Genomic DNA, 13,292 nt, shown 5'->3' with positions numbered 1-13,292 from the left:
AGTCTTCAATCAAAAACAATCACAGTGACTTTTGGCAAAAAATCTCATTATTACCAAAAAAGAGTGACTTTCAGGGAGGCCTGCAAGTGCCAGGAAATGCATTAGAATGCATATCCAAGCATGAAGAATCTGTGAGGTTTCTGTTATGACTGGTGCCACTACGCTGATATTTTGGTCTAGTTACAGTGTCTTGCAAAAGTATTCATCCCCCTTGGTGTTTGTCCTGTTATGTCACATTACAAACTGGAATTAAAATGGATGTTTGGGGGGTTAGCACCATTTGATTTACACAACATGCCTACCACTTTAAAGGTGAAAATTGTTGTTTTATTGTGACACAAACAATAAGATGAAAAAACAAATCTGGAGTGTACATAGGTATTCACCCCCTTTCATATGGAACCCCTAAATAAGAGCTGGTCCAACCAGTTCACTTCACAAGTCACATAATTATTTCATTAAGATCCACTTGTGTGCAATCAAAGTGTCGCATGATCTGTCACATGATGTCTGTATCAATCAACCTGTTCTGGAAGGACCCTGACTCTGCAACACTACTAAGAAAGCAACATGAGACCCAAGGAGCACTCCAAACAGGTCAGAGACAAATTTGTGAAGAAGTATAGATCAGGGTTGGATTATAAAAAATATGAGATCCCAAACTTTGACTATACCAAGGAGCAACATTAAATCCATTATAACAAAATGGAAATAATATGTCACCACTACAAACCTGATGCCACACTCACAACCCGCCGTAAGTGTTTTGGACATGCACAGGTCACAGGATTTGGTAGCTCACAGCCATGCCGCAGGGTCGCGGTGAACCCAGGAGAAAGTTTGGGGGAGGAGTACGGGCAAAGTACTTGTCAAGTACAGGTTGCATGCTTAACTTCTTCGAGGCATGGGAAAAATTGCTCCTTGAGCCCGTGGAAAGCATATGTCTGATGCACATGATCAGTGCGTGTTCAGTGAGTGTGGAGTGTGTGTGACTTGCATTTTACCAGTTTCCTGCGCTAGAAGTACAGGCTGCACTTGTGAAGTAGTATGTGTGATGCACGTGATTAGCACGTGACAATCACTCATGACTTGCATGTGACGCAAGCCAGTAGTGGGTATAAAAGCGTGTCTGCAACATTCTGCATCTGTTTTTTGACTGAAGAGCATTGGATATTTTATGGGAAAAATTTGAAAAATTTCAGTTTAAAGTTGAGAAAATGGGACCCAAGAAGAAGCGAGCAAAAGTGAAGTAACCCAGCCTGAAACAGCAGAGGGGGAGGAGGAGGAAGAATTTGATGGTGATGGTAGCAGCACCGGCAAGCCCTGGATGGACAGCAGTGGCGTGCACAGACATTTTGGGGGGCAAGTGCTCTGGGGGGAAAAAAGGGCACTTTTTTGTGCATATGGAACACCTTATTATAAAAGTCTGAGATTTAACCCTTCTCTTGTGTTCGGGTCGCCACTGACCCATTTTAGTTTTTAAAGGTGTAAAACAACCACTTAATGTTAATTTATTACATCAAGGCTTTTTGACTTTGCCAGGAATCTCTAGTTGAACAAAATAGAAAAATTAATTTTTGTTTTCCTAAATCTGAAAATGGTCTAGCAAAAAATGTAATACTTATGTGCAGTTGTTTCTGTATGCGACGGGCTACTTCAAGACAAAATAATTACAGCTTGGGCTTAGAGGGCAAACAATACATTTTCACTCGATTCATGTGTTACCTGGCTGGTGGGGCAGGGGATGAGCTGACTGACTGCCCTATGTGTTGTCTGCGCTACGACAAGGCTGTGGCTTCTAGGACGCTATGCTGCTGCAACCTCACATTGAATGCACTGCACACTTGTTCACGTGACAGAGCAAGAGAGACAGAGGTCTGGTGTGTGTGCGGAGGGGGCACACATCAGGACATTATTTTCACACACGCTTTTAATGCCGCGGCTTTTCTAAAAGATCATGTCGACATTGGCCTCAGTAAACTGTAAAAAAAAATAAAAAATTCAAAAGGGCACTTTTTTGGTCAGAGGGCAGAGGGGCAGGTGCTTGAGCACCACCTCGTGTCTATCTGTGCACGCCACTGATGGACAGGGAGAAGTATGCCTTCAAGCCGGCAGAAGGTACGTCACTTGTACAATGACCGTGCGTCACTCGTGCGTCTTAAGGCTCACTCACAACCTGCCGTACGTGCTACTACGGGCGGTCTATGGTAAAAAATTTGGTAAAACTGTGCTTGAGACTTGCGCAACATTTGCGTATGTTCAGTGCTGTAGAAGGTTACAGACTGGCTGTGGACACTTTTGGTCCTGCACATGCAAATTCTACGGGTCTTGCGAAAAAGCAAGAATGCATACACTATGTACGGGACCTGTACTCCTTTTGTATGCCTGAACCAAGTCAGCAGCGCGGCTAGTAGGGGCTTTTAGCGATGACAGTAAGACACACGAGTGACGCACGGTCATTGTACGAGTGACGTGCCTCAGAAGTATTTCACCAGTACTCCACACTTGCTATTTGTGCGGCCCCCAAGACAGAAGTACATGTCACTTTCTACCCCATGTGTGGCATGCGACCCGCATGCGAGACGAGGGGCAAGACTCTGGGTATATATATTGGGGGAGGAACCAAGAAACCGATCATGTATAGTGTAGCATTGTAGAAGAGAAGACCACCTCATTTGCTGCTTTTATTTGAGCATATGTTAATTTACCATGCAAATATCAAATAATAAAACATGAGTATAAGGGAATAATGCATTTTATTACATTGTAAAAAAAAATCCCAACTAAATAGCCCAACAGTTTGAGCACTGAAACACACTTTGACTCTGACTCCGAGAACTTTGTCCTGCTCCTACTCCTGCAGAGTGGTGGGAGGGGTGTTGGGATGTCTTTGTCCTCATCACTGAGCATGGCACAATGGCCTGACAGCGATGATGGGATTGCAGTGTCCTCACTTCTGGTCGTCGTTAGCTGAAACATACATGAAAATCAGCATATATAATATTAATTACATAAGCATAGATAGCGAATTGAATGTTTAAATCATGTGTATTATAGTGCAAGAGGTTTAATTATAATAATTAGTCATAATAATTAGTATTTACCCATGAAAATACCTCTGGCAGAATGCTGTGCCTTCTGCCAGCTTGAAGGCATACTTCTCCCTGTCTGTGCAGGGCTTGCCAGTGCTGTTACCATCATCATCAAATTCTTCCTCCTCCTCCCCCTCTGTTGTTTAAGGCTGGGTAACTTCACTTTTGCTCACTTCTTCTTGTGTCCCATTTTCTCAACTTTAAACTGAAATTTTTCAAATTTTTCCCACAAAATATCTAATGTTCTTCAGTCAAAAGACAGATGCAGAATGCTGCAGACACGCTTTTATACCCACTCCTGGCTTACGTCACATGCAAGTTATGAGTGATTGTCATGTGCTAATCACGTGCATCACACATGCTTCGCAAGTGCGGCCCATACTCCTAGCGCAGGAAACTGGTAAAATGCAAGTCACACGCACTTCACACTCACTGAACACGCACTGATCACGTGCGTCAGACATACGCTTTCCACAGGCTATTGGCACAATTTTTCCCATACCTCGAGGAAGTCAGGCGTGCAACCTGTACTTGACAAGTACTTTGCCTGTACTCCTCCCCCAAACTTTCTCCCGGGTTCATCGTGACCTTGCAGCATGGCTGCGAGCTACCAAACCCTGTGACCTGTGCATGTCCAAAACACTTACAGCAGGTTGTGAGTGTGGCTTTACTGTCATCACAAAACCCCTACTAGCCATGCTGCTGACTTGGTTCAAGCGTACAAAAAGAGTATGTGTCCTGTATGTAGTGTATGCATTCTTGATTTTTCACAAGACCCATAGAATTTGCATTTGCAGGACCAAAAGTCTCCACGGCCAGTCCGTGACCTTCTACGGTGCTGAACACACGCAAGTGTCGTGCAAGTCTCAAGCATGATTTTGCCAAATTTTTTACCGTAGATCGCCCATAGTAGCACATATGGCAGGTTGTGAGTGTGGTCTGACAAGAGAAGGCTACCCACCAAAACTCACAGACCAGGCAAGGAGGGCATTAATCAGAGATGCAACAAAGACACCAAAGATAAGACTGAAGGAGCTGCAAAAATCCACAGTGGAGATGGGAGTATCTTTCCATAGGACCACTTTAAGCCATACACTCCACAGAGCTGGGCTTTATGGAAGACTGGCCAGAAAAAAATTATTGCTTAAGAAAACACATTTGGAGTTTGCCCAACAGCATGTGGCAGATGCCCCAAACACGTAGAAGATTCTCTGGTCAAATGAGACTAAAATTAATCTTTTTGGCCATCATGGGAAATGCCATGTGTGGTGCAAACCCAACACCCTGAGAACACCATTCTTACAGTGAAGCATGGTGGTGGCAGCCTCATGCTGTAAGGATATTTTTCATCTGCAGGGACAGGAAAACTGGTCAGAATTGAAGGAAAGATGGATCATGGCACTAAATACAGGGCAATTCTGGAGGAAAACCTGTTTGAGTCAGCCAGAGGTTTGAGACTGGGACGATGGTTCATGTTCCAGCAAGACAATGACCCTCAACATACTGCTAAAGCTACACTGGAGTGATTTAAAGGGAAACATTTAAATGTCTTGGAATGGCTGAGTCAAAGCCCAGCCCTCAATCCAATTGAGAATCTGTGGCATAACTTGACGATTGCTGTACCCCAACGCAACCCATCTAACTTGAAGGAGTTGGAGCAGTTTTGTCTTGAGGAATGGGCAAAAATTCCAGTGGCTAAATGTGCTAAGCTAATAGAGCCATACCCCAAGAGGTTTGCAGCTGTAATTGCAGCAAAAGCTGGCTTGACAAAGTATTGACTTTGGGGGGTGAATACCTATGCACACTCCAGATTTCTGTCTTTTCATCTTAATTATTGTTTGTGTCACAATAAAACAACAATTTGCACCTTTTAAAGTTCTAGACATGTTGTGTAAATCAAATGGTGCTATCCCCCCCCCCCCCCCCCCCAAAAAAAAAATCCATTTTAATTCCAGCTTGTAATGCAACAAAACAGGACAAACACCAAGGGGGATGAATAATTTTGCAAGACACTGTAGAACCCTGCTGCTGTATGACATAACAGCAACATTAAAATCCTTGAATGAGATATGCAGAACCATGGCCTCACTTTTTGTTTATAAATGCCTTGAGACCTCAAGAATAGTATAGGAATAGTTTTAAGTGTTAACAATGAATCTAAAATAGTAATTTTTATGATTAAAATGATTTATATAGGTCGAGGTCTGAGTGAATGACCTTGACATCTGTGACATCACAGCAGGAAGGAGATCAGTCTCCTCGCCATTCTGCTATACTAAAACACAGAGTTAACTGCAACTTTGATCCTCCATTTTGAGCTACTTTACCGCCATGACACATAGATGTGTTGCTGGCAGGTGCAGCAACACGACATAAGGTGGATTTATCTTGTATTCATGGCCCAAGAATGTTCAAACCGCAAAGATTTGGACGCATTTTGCGAAAAATTCACAGATCAGGCACCTATCAAGTGGTCTCTCCTCTGCTCTGCACATTTTACTGAGGACTCGTACGAAACCTCTGATCTGTTGAGGAGCGTTGGCTATAAGCCCATATTGAAAGAGGGTACAGTACCAACAATTACTGAAAAAAGAAAAGAAAACTACAAGAAAAGGAAAGTAAGTTCAGTTGCACCAGTTATCCCAGAGTGTGAGCTGAGCAGTAATGGCAGCATACTCAGTATGGAGAAAATGGAGAATGAGTGGACCAGTCGTCAGATTTCTCCGCTGGATATGCTTTTTTTCCTGCTGGATATGCTTGCCTCAGCAGCAATATCTCGCCCTTACGTGGAAGAAGCGAATGAACGAAGAACTGAAAGTCAGATTGTTTCAAAACAGTAGGCCACAAGCTCGGCCTTCAAGAAGCAAGAACACAGACGGGTAAGCTGCGACTCTTATTTCATTCTCATAACAGCAAAAACAACAACACTCGTTGTTTACCTGCATTTAGATTAATACATGTAACTTGTATTACATATTTAAGTTACCGGTATAAAATTATTTAATTTGCTTCAGAATGTGATTGTCTCAGTTCATCTGATTATTTAATTAGCCTTTTACTTTTTATCAGTGAAAATGCATGCATGTACATGTATGTTGCATAAGTTATAATGCCTATCCTGTTTTAATGAGAGTCACATGAGACAGTTCAGTTCCATCCAATTCTCTAGATGGCTTTGTTCTCTGGCTTTATTTCATAATGTGGGGGCCTTGGTGGCCAACATGTTACTATCAGATTCACTTTCCGATGGTTTGAACTGATACAGTTCTACGTGTATAGCAGTAGCATGTACACACACTCAAATTTCAGAACTATCACAGTCAGATGTATTACTATCTGAGGAATCCAAAGAATCTCCAATAAATCTGAACGAAGAGGCTATTGCAACCACTCTCGCTTGCCGAGTCTGGCTTTGGTCTATAGCACCGGTTCCCGTTGTGGCGTCACCCACCCAGGGCTGGCTGGCTCAGCGGGGCAGCTCGAATGCTAACTTTGCGGTTGATTTGAACTCTCAAAAAAATATATATTTTTTATACCCAATTATGCAGCATACAAGAATCAAGGATGGAGATACTATCCACTCAGAAATGTATTTAAAAATAAAGGTTCTGCGTATCTCCTTTAAGCAGTATATCTATGGCTGTGTCACCAGATTGCATCTGACCCCACACCCACTACCTTAGTTCTTGACAGTGATAGTAGAAGGTTGAATCCTAAAATAGTGACCTTGCCCTTCAGGTTGTCCACTCCACAAGAAGTGAGAGTGAATGGTGGCTTAAAGTCTTTTAAGTGGAACTCTATCTGTATTGGCCATCTCAATCTGCTTGGCACACTTAATCCTGACAACGCAGATGAGAGTTAAACAGTAAATCTGAGCAGCCCGTGGTGGTATTTTAACAAGAGCTTGTGTGGTTTTACACACTGCCTGGAGCATCTCGTTGTCAACACACACATGCGTGTGCACGCGCGCACACATACACACACACACACACACACAGGTATTTTTAGGATGCAGTCATGTCCAAAAGTCTGAGAACACGACCAGGAAGTGCTTCTGCTTTATCAGTTGTTGAACAATATATCAGGTGTATCAACAGTAATGTGTGTTTGAATAAATTTCCATATCCATTCCTGGGAAAAACTGTTCCTCAAGGGTTCTTTAGATGGTTAATAGTTATCGATTTCTAATTTGTTAAAGTGCTAGATTTAACTTGTGTAATGGAGGATAAGTGTCAGTATTTGGTTCCTCATGATACTTTAGCCAAAAATGATCTAATGTGCACAGTGGACCACACTTAGAGCTTCAAAGAAAACATGTTTCCCAGAATGCACCTCTGATCTTAGTATGACATCATAGCACAAGTGGATGTGAAAATGAACAGCTGTGACTTTTATTCGTATACATCCATCTTTCATGTATGTGTGTGTGTGTGTGTGTGTGAGTGGGATATTCTGAACTCTACACCATAGTCGGCTGGAATACATCAGTCAACACATGTCACTCATACGCACGCACGCACACACACACATTGCAAGGGTTTATCAGTGACCTTTGTCAAACACACACAAAGGATCAGTGTGTTGCATTTGGGCAATGGTGACATCCCTCAGCCTTTCTGACCTACTTTATTTTTCACATGAAACCCTTCTCCACATCAAACGTAATATCTATTAATATTAATATTAACATTCATCTTTAGTAAGCACTTTATCTTGATCCGGGTCTATCCTGGGAACATGAATGCTGGACATGTGGTGGGAATATACACCATGCACTTCTACAAGATGGAGAGAGTGTTATCACAAAGAAAATCAAGTTCAGGATATAGACATTTTAAATTTAACCTGTAGATTTACATTTGAATGTTTTCATCACAATTAGAAGCAACACGTATGAGTACCAGCACGTAACTACTGTTAGCTTTGTGTAGAAGCGATGGGAATCACAATCATCATATGTTTATTCTTGAAGACTTTAATCCGAACCTCAATAACTCAAAAATAGGTCACCTTTAAATCATGTCAACTTAGACATCATATGTTCTGTTCAGGATTCAAAAGCTCTGTGGCCCTGAATAGACATGTATTATTGTACAGACAGGCAGTGGAGGAACTTCTATGGGGTTTTGAGATGGACCCCCATGTCCCCAAGCCCATGGAAATGTCAAATCTTGTGTGAACTTCCCCAAAACCTTTCATATCTAATGTGCAGCATGTAGTTTATTCTGAATCATTGCAATTTTAAGAACAAAGAGAAAGAAATATAAAATAAAAAGAAGGGAAAAGAGGAAGCAGAACTGTACCAAGTGGTGGAGATAATCTAATTATGACATAGACTATTTGACCAAATGTATGTGGACACACCTCCTGGGTATTTTAGCCATGCCCATTACTAATGGGTGCACAAAAGTCAAGCATATAGCAATGAAATCTCTGTATACAAACACTGGCTGTTCAAACGGGTTGTACTGTAGAGCTCAGTGACTTTAAACATGGCAGTTTTATAGGCTGCCACCTTTTCCACAATTCAGTTTGTGAAATTTCTGCCCCAGTCAGCTGTAAGTGACATTTTTGTGGAGTGTCTAAGGGCTCATCCATGAAGCAGTAGACCATGAAAACTCAGAGAGTGAGGCCACCAAGTGCTAAAGCATGTAGTGTGTAAAATTGCCTGTTCTCTGTTACACCATTCATTCTAGATTTCCAGAGTTCCTCTTGAAGCAACATGAGCACAAGAACTGTGCATTAGGAGCATCAGGAATTGGGTTTTCATGGCTTAGCAGCTGCATATAAGCCTAAGATTACTATGTGCAATGCCAAGCATGGGCTGGAGTGGTGTAAAGCATGGCCAATGGACCCTGGAGCAGTGGAGATGTGTTCTCTGGAGTGATGAATCACACATCACTATTGACAGACTGATGGTTGAATCTGGGTTTAAGGGATGTCAGGAGAATGGCACCTACCAGGATATATAGTGCCAACAGTAAGGTTTGGTGGAGGAGGGATAATGGCCTGGGGATGATTTTCAGGGTTACTTTTCCCTTAGTTCCAGTGAAGGGGAATGTTAATGCTACAGAACATGAAGACATTTTAGACAATTGTATGCTTCCAACTTTACGGTAACTGTGGAAAAATTCTGCACTTTGAGATTTGACCATTTTATGGACTTGGTGCTATTAAGAATTGCCTACCTTGCCTATCCTGTATCTATACCTTTGGCCCATCATTTGGCTGCTACTTATTATATGAACCCTCTTAGCCCCTTGTCGACTCAGCCCTTATACCACCTTCCAAGAAGGACAGAGTTTATATCCGCTTAGAAATTTTGCCTCCTCCAGAATGCTAGCATTTTGACTGTGTATGAATAAAGTACATTCAAACCTGAGCTGGGTGTATAAATCTGTGTTTAAGAACAGAGGAATAGCTTAAAAAAACCTACACACTAAGGGCTGTATTGAGCACTGAAGTCAGTATTCATACCTCTGACATAACTACAGACTTACATAATATCACATGAGAGTCTGATGTAAACACAATATGTCATACTTTTAATGACATTCTATATAATTTATGTTTTGGGGTACGTTCAAGAAACATGATGGAATATTATTCAAGCACAAATTTAAAGATATAAATTTGGAGTATATTGGAAGAGACACATCTTATTCCAAGGTATTTTTATGGATAAAGTTACAATTTAAATTAAAGTGAGTTGTAAATATGACAAATGAGTGCTTAGTCAGCTTATCCTTCAAATGGTGGGGATGTTTTCTGTACAGGACAGCACACTGAATTAACAAAATGTTAGCATTGTTTTACAACCCCGATTCCAAAAAAGTTGGGACAAAGTACAAAATGTAAATAAAAACGGAATGCAATGATGTGGACGTTTCAAAATTCCATATTTTATTCAGAATAGAACATAGATGACATATCAAATGTTTAAACTGAGAAAATGTATAATTTAAAGAGAAAAATTAGGTGATTTTAAATTTCATGACAACAACACATCTCAAAAAAGTTGGGGCAAGGCCATGTTTACCACTGTGAGACATCCCCGTTTCTCTTTACAACAGTCTGTAAACGTCTGGGGACTGAGGAGACAAGTTGCTCAAGTTTAGGGATAGGAATGTTAACCCATTCTTGTCTAATGTAGGATTCTAGTTGCTCAACTGTCTTAGGTCTTTTTTGTCGTATCTTCTGTTTTATGATGCACCAAATGTTTTCTATGGGTGAAAGATCTGGACTGCAGGCTGGCCAGTTCAGTACCCGGACCCTTCTTCTACACAGCCACGATGCTGCAATTGATGCAGTATGTGGTTTGGCATTGTCATGTTGGAAAATGCAAGGTCTTCCCTGAAAGAGACGTTGTCTGGATGGGAGCATATGTTGCTCTAGAACCTGGATATACCTTTCAGCATTGATGATGTCTTTCCAGATGTGTAAGCTGCCCATGCCACACGTACTAATGCAACCCCATACCATCAGAGATGCAGGCTTCTGAACTGAGCGCTGATAACAACTTGGGTCGTCCTTCTGCTCTTTAGTCCGAATGACACGGCGTCCCTGAGTTCCATAAAGAACTTCAAATTTTTATTCGTCTGACCACAGAACAGTTTTCCACTTTGACACAGTCCATTTTAAATGAGCCTTGGCCCAGAGAACATGTCTGCGCTTCTGGATCATGTTTAGATACGGCTTCTTCTTTGAACTATAGAGTTTTAGCTGGCAACGGCGGATGGCACGGTGAATTGTGTTCACAGATAATGTTCTCTGGAAATATTCCTGAGCCCATTTTGTGATTTCCAATACAGAAGCATGCCTGTATGTGATGCAGTGCCGTCTAAGGGCCCGAAGATCACGGGCACCCAGTATGGTTTTCCGGCCTTGACCCTTACGCACAGAGATTCTTCCAGATTCTCTGAATCTTTTGATGATATTATTCATTGTAGATGATGATATGTTCAAACTCTTTGCAATTTTACACTGTCGAACTCCTTTCTGATATTGCTCCACTATTTGCTGGCGCAGAATTAGGGGGATTGGTGATCCTCTTCCCATCTTTACTTCTGAGAGCCGCTGCCACTCCAAGATGCTCTTTTTATACCCAGTCATGTTAATGACCTATTGCCAATTGACCTAATGAGTTGCAATTTGGTCCTCCAGCTGTTCCTTTTTTGTACCTTTAACTTTTCCAGCCTCTTATTGCCCCTGTCCCAACTTTTTTGAGATGTGTTGCTGTCACATACATGTCAACCTTTGGTCTATCAAACCTGTATAACCAACCTCCAAAATCCGTATTTCCCTTATAAAATCCTTATAAGATGCAAATTAAAATAATTTACCTAAAATTTGAATTAGGGCTGCACGATTATGGAAAAAATGATAATCATGATTATCTTGATCAAAATTGTAATCACGATTATTAATCACGATTATTCTTGATGTTAGGGAAATCACTTAAATTTTATTTCACTATATTCAAACAAACAATATGAACAGCTTTCAGTGCAGAATGAAATTTAAAAGAGAAATTCTGATTTCCAAATGACAAATAAATTAAATTTATCCAAGAAATTACCAAAGGATGAAGGAACTGAAAACTCAATTGCAACAATTACATAGCATTATACTGAGGCCTACAAGTTTTTAGCTAGAAAGACCAGCCTATCAATATGCTCTGGCTTTAAACATGAGCGAAGGCAGGTCACAACATTGCCTCCAGTGCTAAATACCCTCTCAGATGGAGAACTTGTTGCTGGAATACATAAGTATTTCTTCGCAAGCTGGGAAATCCATGGGTACAGTTGCTGATGCCCTTTCCACCAGTCCAGTGGGTCCCCTTCACTGTCCAGGCTGGCACACTGAAGGTATGAATGAAGCTCAGAGGCCACAGCCTGCTGCTCCTGGAGAAGAGAGGATCTTGTTGAGTTTGCCCCAGTGTCTTTGAAGAAGCTCCCCAAAGTCTTCTTTTTCTTAGATGTACTTGGTGCATCCTCTGTGTTGTCTGTAGTCTCTCTACACGGATCAGTTCGGTCCATCTCCTTGAAAAGAGCATGATACATAAAATAAGAAAAATCTAATTCAGCTTAACTATTGCAGTTAGTTTTCAAATTCAATTTTAGTTTTCAAATTCAATTTAACATTCGTATTCAGATTACAGCATGTCAATAATCTTTTAGCAAATTTTAATGAGCCAAGTTAACATATGTAATGTATTGTAAATTCTGTATGTATATCCACAATTATTACTAACCATTCATGCAGATGCAACCATCTCAGATATGAGTCTGGCCTGGATTGGTGTCCTCATTTACATATCTCATCTTAAAGCATGGGTCGAGAGCAGATGCCATATCGAGCAGTTCTTGTGTTTCAGGATCCTGGTATTTTTCCTCCAAGTAGGTGAGGATTTTGGTTTTGATGGTGTTGGTCAGGTCTGGAGCATCATCACTTGCCTTGAGGATGGAGGAGCTGAACAGGTGGAGGACTGGCTTCACAAAGGAAATGCTAACATACTTCTCACTGGACAGTGCATCTGTGAATTCAGTCAGAGGTTGGAGGGCTTTGTTGATGGCTTCCAGGATGTCAGTGTCCTGCCACATTGTTATGAGGTGTCTTGCTTTTCGGTCAGACGCTAAGACTTGAGAAATGGCCCTATGCTGCTCCAGGACTCTTGAAATCATTGCCTGTCTTGATCCCCACCTTGTGGGGCATTCTGTCTTCAGCCCATGCTCTGGAAGCTTCAGCTCTTTTTGAGCCTGTGCTAGCTCCCTTTTGCGCCTCCAGCTGTAAGAGAAACTGCTGACGAGTTTCTTGCAGATCCCCACTGCACAGTCAATTCATGGATCTCTCATAGCATTCTCTGTAAAAGAACATGAAACTCATGTTGAATCAAACCACAACAAAAGTATATGCATATTCACGTGTTATTTTAAGATGTTGTATTCAAGTCCCTTATTTTTTTTTTAACTTGTCAATATTAATATCATTGCCCATTGTGCACTAGGAACATGTAGTGAGCTAAAATACAAGTTACTTCTGTTTTTTCACTGTTCTGTCTGTTTTTACTGCTACAAAAGAGGGCAACAAAAACATACATAAACACAAAAAAAGATGGAATACATATGCTTTTAAGGGGGATGAACACCTGTGTTTGCTTGTATGCTTCTTTTAAGGCACACTGAGAGAATGCATGTAAAT

The sequence above is a fragment of the Neoarius graeffei genome, chromosome 14, assembly GCF_027579695.1.
Source record: "Neoarius graeffei isolate fNeoGra1 chromosome 14, fNeoGra1.pri, whole genome shotgun sequence".
Taxonomy (NCBI): Eukaryota; Metazoa; Chordata; class Actinopteri; order Siluriformes; family Ariidae; genus Neoarius; species Neoarius graeffei.
This window is presented reverse-complemented; position numbering follows the sequence as displayed.